Genomic DNA, 8,345 nt, shown 5'->3' on the forward strand with positions numbered 1-8,345 from the left:
GAAAGCCAAAGACACACATGCGCACACACACACTAGAGCTGGTTAAAACAAGTTTGGTACTCACTTTCCTTTGTGGGTAGAGTGTTCTTCTCCTGTGTCTCAGTCTTCTTCAGCTTGGTCTTGTCAAACCGAGAAACCTCGCTGATATCTGGCTTGTCAGACATGGTTCACTGCTCAATTCTGAAGTAGTAAAACAGTTTTAAATTTCAAACAGATGGTAGATTCACCTACAGGCATCGCGTCTAGTATACTTGGAAAACACAACCAAGAAACAGAGGCACACAGCCAAAAACATCATGATGCACCTATTGTGCTTGGAACTGGATGGACTTCTGTTGTTTAACATTCATGGTAAGCCATAAACCCATGCCTGCAGGTAAGGGAAGATTGCTTATTTGCACAGGGAGGTTTAACTAAGTGAAATAAAGGTTTTGTAGGTTACACACAATTAAGTAAATAAATCACTGCCCCGTTACATAAGTTGACACAAAGGGAGGTACCTTTCACTGCAGCAGACAGCACTCAGGCCAGCCAGTCAAAGGGAACAGGCTCATGGACTAAAGGCCTCCACATCACGCCTTTTCAATCTATTTATAACAGGTGGATGCAATTAAAAGAACAGGCTCTAATTATTGGAGGGAGGAGCTTGCTTTTCCCTCTCAACTGAAGCTGAATGTGTTTAGTTTTCCCTGAAATCCGAGGTAGTGCACAGCATTTTCATTCTAGGTGCATTCATTATTCAATATAATTACAGACAGAAGAAGGACAAAAACTAAATAAATAAAGGAAAAGACTAACTGGACAACTGGATGTCAAAATAGAAATAATTAATACATTATTTTTTGGTTTGTGTGTGTGTGTGTGTGTGTGTGTGTGTGTGTGTGTGTGTGTGTGTGTGTGTGTCGAGGAGGCGTTCTCATTTTCTTTTACTTTTCTTTTACTACTCCAAATTTTCAGATATTGAAAACAACTGTCATTTCTGTCCTGTAACCTGAATGTTTAAAGCATTTATTTTTACCATTGTGTAAGTTCAGGTGATTTTTGGACTCGAATGAAAGAATATTGTGTCAAACTTGTCGTCATGTTAAAACTGAATGTAAATACTTATTTTGAACATGATAAATCTAACATTGATTTCATAAGCTTATTGATTCTAAACAATAAAACTGTCAACCTCCACTGTGAACTGATTTATATTAATGGAGTTTTTCCCAATGATATATATTATCAGAGTTTTTAATTTAATTTAATTTTGAATTCATGCTCCTGAGTACATGTCTGAAATGTTTGCATATTTGAATGTATTTTCAATAAAGTTTAAAAAAAAAAAAAAAAAAAAAAAAAAAAAAAAAACGCTGTCATTTCCCTGAAGAGCCATATCACCACTTTGAATTTCCCCTGCACATGTGATGCATGCTGCGGGCACAACTGGCAGTGAGTGCTGTCTGCAGGAATTCATCAAATGACACATCTGAGTGAAGTGTGACGACTCGCCCATAGTTTTCAGTCACCATCCGGACTGAAGTTTCCCCACTCTGACTGTGTGACGCTTAATCACAGCCGCTCTTCCACAAGATGTATGACTCGGCCAGCTCAGACATGTCTGATGGAAGAGGGAGCTGGAGGTTTTCTCGCTGTGGATCGTGGCGTGGAGATGGGTGGGTCCTGGGAACGCTGCATCAATGGCATTCTTTTTTCAATAATGGGGAATGGAAATTTTTATCCCCTCCTCCTGTTCAAATTTTACTGACACTCTTTAAATTAAATTTGTGCAGGCCACTGAAAACATATCAGGTTAATTTTATCAAACCTGGTTGCCTCCATGAAATTAGGAGAACTCATAAACTATGAAGCAAAATAATAATAAAAAAAATAAATAAATAAAAAAAAGATGTTAATCATGAATGTAGAGGCGTTAAACATTCAATGGGGTCAAACTGACCTCAGAGATAATAGGAGGGTTGCATGATGCACATGTAGCACAAAGGAACACATTGACTCAATGCCATGTGAAAGCAATGAGGACTGGACTATGTAGCTTGTCTAGATCGCTGACAGAATTTGAAAACAGCCTGGAATCAAATAAAGCCTTTTCTCTTTTTTCTCCATTCTCCACTCATTTGACGTACTTTTCCACAGCCTCCAGATCCTCCTCCGAGTGGCATGAGGTTAATTGCTGCTGTCACGCACACCCAAGTCATTTATCAAGGCCCATCCAACTCCTCGAGGTCAGTCTCATTTAAATTCAGGCACCCAGTCCAAAACGGGCCCCTGTTTCACCCCAGCGAGCGCGGCCCTCTGGGTGAGGCGCCATGGTATTTACCAGAGGAGTGGGTATCACTGCCATGGTGCCAATAAAAAATGGCTATGAATTGCTTTGTTTTACAATGTAGGCATTGTTTCAGCTTGACATGTAGCCCGCCTTCATACACTAATAAAGCTTTCACATCATAACTTATAAACTGGGTGATAGAATGAAAGACATTGGACATTTTCCCTTGGCGGGAAACACCTCAGTTTGTTTTGGATCGTTCTGTGGTCGGTCGGGGCAAATCAGCACCGGTGTGATTGTGTTGGAACCGCAAAGCTTTGTCCGGTACTTTTCCACTGATTGAGCTACTGGGCTCCGTGTGTGTATGTGTTTGTGTGTGTTTTTGTGTGTGTGAAGAGAATACAGCAGCAGTCACTGTACTAAATCAGCCGGTTGGAAAAACACAGCAACCATTTCTTTAAGTTGTGAACTGTCGGGGTTAGGGAGATCAGAAGAGAAGGTTGCAAAATTTCACGTGAGTTTATGAAGATCAGTGAATCACTCGTCTGGACTGGAGGTTGCTCATGTGTGTGACTAAAGAGGGACTCGGGCCTTGCCAACATTACCGACTCAGTGAATACTTGATGCATGCATTACCTTTCTCCTCTCGAGGTGGGAACCAGAGGTGTGGTCATGCAGGATGATGGGGAGCTGCAAAGCAGACCACACAATAATGTATCAGAAAGCAAATTAGAGCTGCGATGACTAATGCCTCGCTCTGTTACATCCATAGTTTACACGCTCCCACTTCCAAACTATTATCTAGATTTGATTTGAATCAGTAAGATTTAGTGTTCCTGTGATAGCAAATGTGTACGCTCCACCTGTAAGCAAACAGAGAGTTTTCAGTTGTCAAGATGAAAGCCTGTTGCTGCTATAGAAATGTGTCATGCCACTCCTCTTCTACACACAACCACACACACCTGCATATACATACAAACACACTCACACCCTTGTCCACAAGTCATGCCACAAGTCTGGACTGATTGTCCAGGTACATTTTTTATGGTAAATTCATGTTTACCTGTGTGGGTGTTGTTTTATGCAGTTTTTTGGGGGGAGATAATGTTACTGTAATTTATACATACAATAATTATAGACCGTTCTCCGTTTTTTTTTTTTTTTTTTTTTTTAACTAGTTTTTGCTATTTGCCCAGTAATTCGTTTTCCCAACTAATTTTTGGGTAGTGTTCCTCTTAAATTTCTTAAAACAACTTAAAATACAATTCTTGTAATTCTTTTTTTCTATTTTTCTGGTCATTTTCAGTTTTTCCCATGTTTTTGAAAGAAAAGTGAATTTTCTCAGGTTTCGGAGGGTTTTTTTCACAACAGCCATGTTGACATAGACATAGCAGCACAGGAGATGTAAATCAAGGTTCAGTTCCACTGAAGTCTGTCTGGTAATTAATGTCCTTAGTACGCATGTGTTTGCCCTGCCACGCATGTCAAAGTGGCTGATGTGAAAAAAAGCCTCCACATGCATCAGTGCATTTTTTTTTATTTTATTTTTTTTAATCATTTTTGGTGAGGGTGTAGCTGGGGTTCAAACTTGGTATTTCTGCCCAAAGTACAGTAGTTAAAAAACAAACAAACAAACAAAAAACACATTTAATGTTGTCAAGCACTGAGCTACCTAAATCACGATCCAGGCCGTAACAGTAAAAGTAAGCATGGCTCACTCATCACTTTTATATTCATGTAACCACAATGCTGTGCAATTCTCAGTTGGTACACATGCCACAGAAAGCCTCTTAATATCTGAGTAAGCCAAGCTTCTTAGCCAGATTGTTTATAATTAGAGTATGAGCATAACCTTGTTATTCTAACCGACTTAAGATGTTTACATGTGTTGACCCAAAACTGGGTGATGTGAGTAACCTCGTTAGGAGAAGAATCCCCTGTGCATGCACAAACACGGCTGTGATCACAGGCTCCCGCTGTGGCCGATGTCATTATAGATGTAAAGCCGTCCTCTTTTCACATTTACTCCTCACTCTCTGATACGATCTGCCTTCTCACCCACTAAAGCTGCCAAGAACAATGTGCACCGATCTGAGAGGCGCTGACAGGCAAAATGGTGACATAATAGTTGGCTCTTTGAACTCTTTGACCCACCTGTGTTTGTCACACCATGTAAAAACAGCCACAGGTGGTCCTGGCTCACTTGGTGCCCCAGGCAATATCACATAACGCCCACCCATCATAAACAATTGCTAGACTGCAGTTTTTTACCCGGGGCGCCTGCATTTCAACCTGTTGTGCTTCTTCAGTTTGTAAAAGTGAAATAATTCCATGTGGCTGACATTTCAACAGCACGCCTCCCTCTTCAGGTTGTTTACAGCCACCCTCCGATCACCACTTGGCTTTAGCGAGTGCTGAGGTACAAGTTTAATCAGTTTTGTCTGGCAGACAGATTGCAGCAGCGTTGGCAGGTATGGAAGGATGCTGTTCTGATGAGTGACAGAGAACCGCCCCAACAATTTGGTGCCCAGGGCAATTGCCTCTCATCGTATTTCATAATGTATGTTATTTGTACTTTCCAACTCCCTGTAGCTGATGTCTTTAGGGCTAGTCATGTTACCTCCAGGTGTTATCTGAATGCTGTTAGCCCTGGGGACTGTGGTTGACTGTACAATCTGCTATATCTGTAGTATCAGGTTTAACTCTCCTAATCCGGCCTGGTGTTTTCAGACCATTCTGTCTAAATAACAGCTTGACCCAAGCCCTCCTGCTACTAATCTGTGATTAAAATGAATGCCTCTGTCAAGAATATTGTAATTGTCCACATCTATATTCTTGTGTCCATGTTTGCATCTTTCTCTCTCCTTCAGTGTGGCCCCCACCACGAGGGCCCTCAAAGTCTCAAAGCTGATGAATGTGGGGGCAAACTTCACCTTGCCTAGATGGGCCCCCGGTTTTTGACCTCCATGGCATTCTTAGCTACCAGGGATGCAGGACGTGGTCTTTTCTGCTTTGACTGTAGGACTCCTCTGTTCTAGACTCTGATGTGTAAGCTGCTTCTTTCACCTGGGAAGAAAAAGACTCTAGAGAAACGGTGTGTTGCTGGCAATGGTTTAATAATTTCTGTCCCAGCATTTGGTAAATGGCATTAGTCTAGTGGCCAGTGTTAAGGCCCGTTTCCACAGAAGAAGTTCCTTGGTAGTATTTGGGGGGCAGGAGCTACTACAGGAACGTCCCCTCGCTCGGCCCTCTCGACTGCCGTGTCTCCACTGAGAGGGCCGAGTGGAGACACAGCAGTTGAGAGGGGCCGAGCGAGAGGACGTTCCTGTAGTAGCTCCTGCCCCCCAAATACTACCAGGAACCTTTTGGTGGAAACGGGCCTTTGGTAGTGTTGGTCGTGTTGCTAGGGACGCCAACGTTAGCTAACACTAGCGTTCCTAAAAATGCCGGATATTTTGTCGGTTTCTGTTGACACCACCTCGCACCGTGAGTATATCCAATCAGCACCAAGTAAACCCCAAACCCCACCCAGGAGTTTTTCGGGGCTGTTCAGAGTACCTACTCCAAGGGAGGTACTTGTTTAGCCCCTGTAAAAGTTCCTGAACTCTCTCCTTCGGGGTAGTTCCGGCGGTGGAGACACGTGACAACGGCCCCGACCCCGTAAAATTACCCCGAAGTTCCTGCGGTGGAGGTGGGCCTTTAGAGATGGGTGGTCTGGCCCATCCCTGATCATGCTAAGTGATTTTACTGCTTTTGCACAACTTCAACCAGCATGGAGGAACTCATCAGTAAAATCAATGATCTAGTGATAAGTTGGAAATGAAAACCAGAACGTTATCTTCTTCTGTAGCAGTGCGAAGCGTGTGTGTGTGTGTGTGAGAGTCTCTAATCTTTACCCTCACAGCTCTATCATGCTATATACCATCACTGCTGTAAACAACTGTGTGGTTGGCTTGTAGCTCTTCTTTCTTTAGAAGCATGTGGTAAGGCCACTGCTGCCTTCATGTGCTAATTCTGCTCATTTTTTGTGCCAACACACTCTATCACTACCATCACTTTGGGGTAAAGACAGACCTCTGAGACAGTGGTGGTGATAATCCCTGTCAGTCTCCAAACTGTGTGAATGTCAGCAACACCGTAACCATGTTATATTGTAAATCCATGTAAATATTAAATCTCTTATCCCAGATTAGTGCACATGCTCTTTTCAAGGCAGTCACCTCAGCAGTTTGTGCTGAGGTCTGCAGAGAGAGGATGGCACAGGATCGTCAGTCACTCTGTAGTTACAACACAGCAAAGCTTGCTGTCCCTTTGCTCAAATCATCAGCAGAGCCAAAATACTGCATATGTTTTTTCCCCTGTCCTCCTTCACTGGTGTTTGCAGCACTACATTCAGTCCAGATTCTGTGATAAATCAGCTAGGCCTGTGTCCTACTTATATCTGTTTCATCTGTTTCCTGTCACTTTATCAAGTGTCAGCGGTACATTGATGATTGTGGTTTATTGAAAAGAAAACAACAACAGCAACAACAACTCTGCACTATGCATTATGTGCATAATGTGTGGAGCTGCAGGTCCCTAAGAACAAGTCTTTTAATTCCTAGCCTCATTTTACTGACAAATAGAAAAATGTTTCTAAATTCAGGGTCTGGTTTGAGAATACAACAGTGGGTTTTATTCAAATGATATGTTGATGTATGAGTGCGGAGAAGGAGTGGTTATAAAAGCAACACAGAAGTTCTGTTCTTTCTCTTGCCATTCTTTAACAAATCTTTATTGTTCACTCTTCCAGAATTCTTGCTGCCTGTGGTGTTACAGGAGCTCAGAGATGAAGTGCATAACAGGATGCATTTTGTGACCATGTTCCTGCTACCAACAGTACAGCACAAAGCACCAGAGAGGCCTTTTCCCCATCTAGCATTCCTGGTGCAAGTGCTTTGCATATAGCTGACCTCCTTTTGAGGAACATTTGACTACTGAATCACTGTGTCACAGACATCAGGTGTAACAGGTATATCATCTGTCATGGGTAATGCGATGATGACATCTACTGAGTGTATTTGCTTAGTGTGCACATTATGTATTATCATGAACTTGGCAGATTCATTGGCAGTTTTTTTTTTTTTTTATATAAGAATTTGCCTTCAGGACATGCCTCTACTCGTACTGTGACCTCCTTATTTTTGGCAGCCTCATGGCCCTGTGCTCTAAGCAGACTGAAGGGGAAGGAGGAGGTAGAGGAAGTAGAGGGGCACGCTTCCCTAATGTGGACCACAGAAACAAATGCTAAGTCTGTGGTTAATGTGCCGCCTTCACCAACATATACGATATCTTCCCTGCATGCAGTCTACTAAAGCTTGACTAACTACTAAACAACAAAATGTGGCCTTGTACTCTTATTTGACTTTCCCACCAAAAAAGTTCTTGTTCTTGAACTGGTTTGGTTCAAGATCATTGGACCCAAGGTGCAAACTAAGGAACCGGCCTGCGTTTTGACCAGTGTGACCAGCCACTGCATCATCGATGGTGGGCCTGTACAACAATATTTTATATGCATGACCACAGTGTGAGGGTGACCCAACCTGCCTGCTGTCACCTCCTGCACAACACAGAGCACAACTCCTCAAACCTGTTGGAATAATTAACCTGCATAATCTGAGTGTGAAAGGGATCAGATTGAGAATAACAAGCTCGAAATCATGCCGGTACCTTAGCCAGTGTGCTGATTCTGTCACGGAGAAATAAGCAGGATGTGACAGGAAAAGCACAGCTGCTGCCCATAAAAAGGCATATGCAAAATGTTTTTATTTGCAGATGTGTACGCAAGTGTGGGTATATCTCTGTTTAGTGTTGGCAAAAACATTTTTAACCATTTCTGACCAGACCACTAAGTTTCTTGGTTGTGCATGCTGTGAAGGAATTTACCATTAAAATCATGTAGTACGTTAGCCTTTGTATGACCTCAGAGTTAAGCTGTTGGTATTTGCAATGGATCAGACCCTATACCTGCTTATCTCATTTAGAAGTGATCAGTTACTTGTGTAGTATTTATGACTAGGCCTGTTTATTAACT

The sequence above is a fragment of the Myripristis murdjan genome, chromosome 1, assembly GCF_902150065.1.
Source record: "Myripristis murdjan chromosome 1, fMyrMur1.1, whole genome shotgun sequence".
In the NCBI taxonomy this organism is placed as follows: Eukaryota; Metazoa; Chordata; class Actinopteri; order Holocentriformes; family Holocentridae; genus Myripristis; species Myripristis murdjan.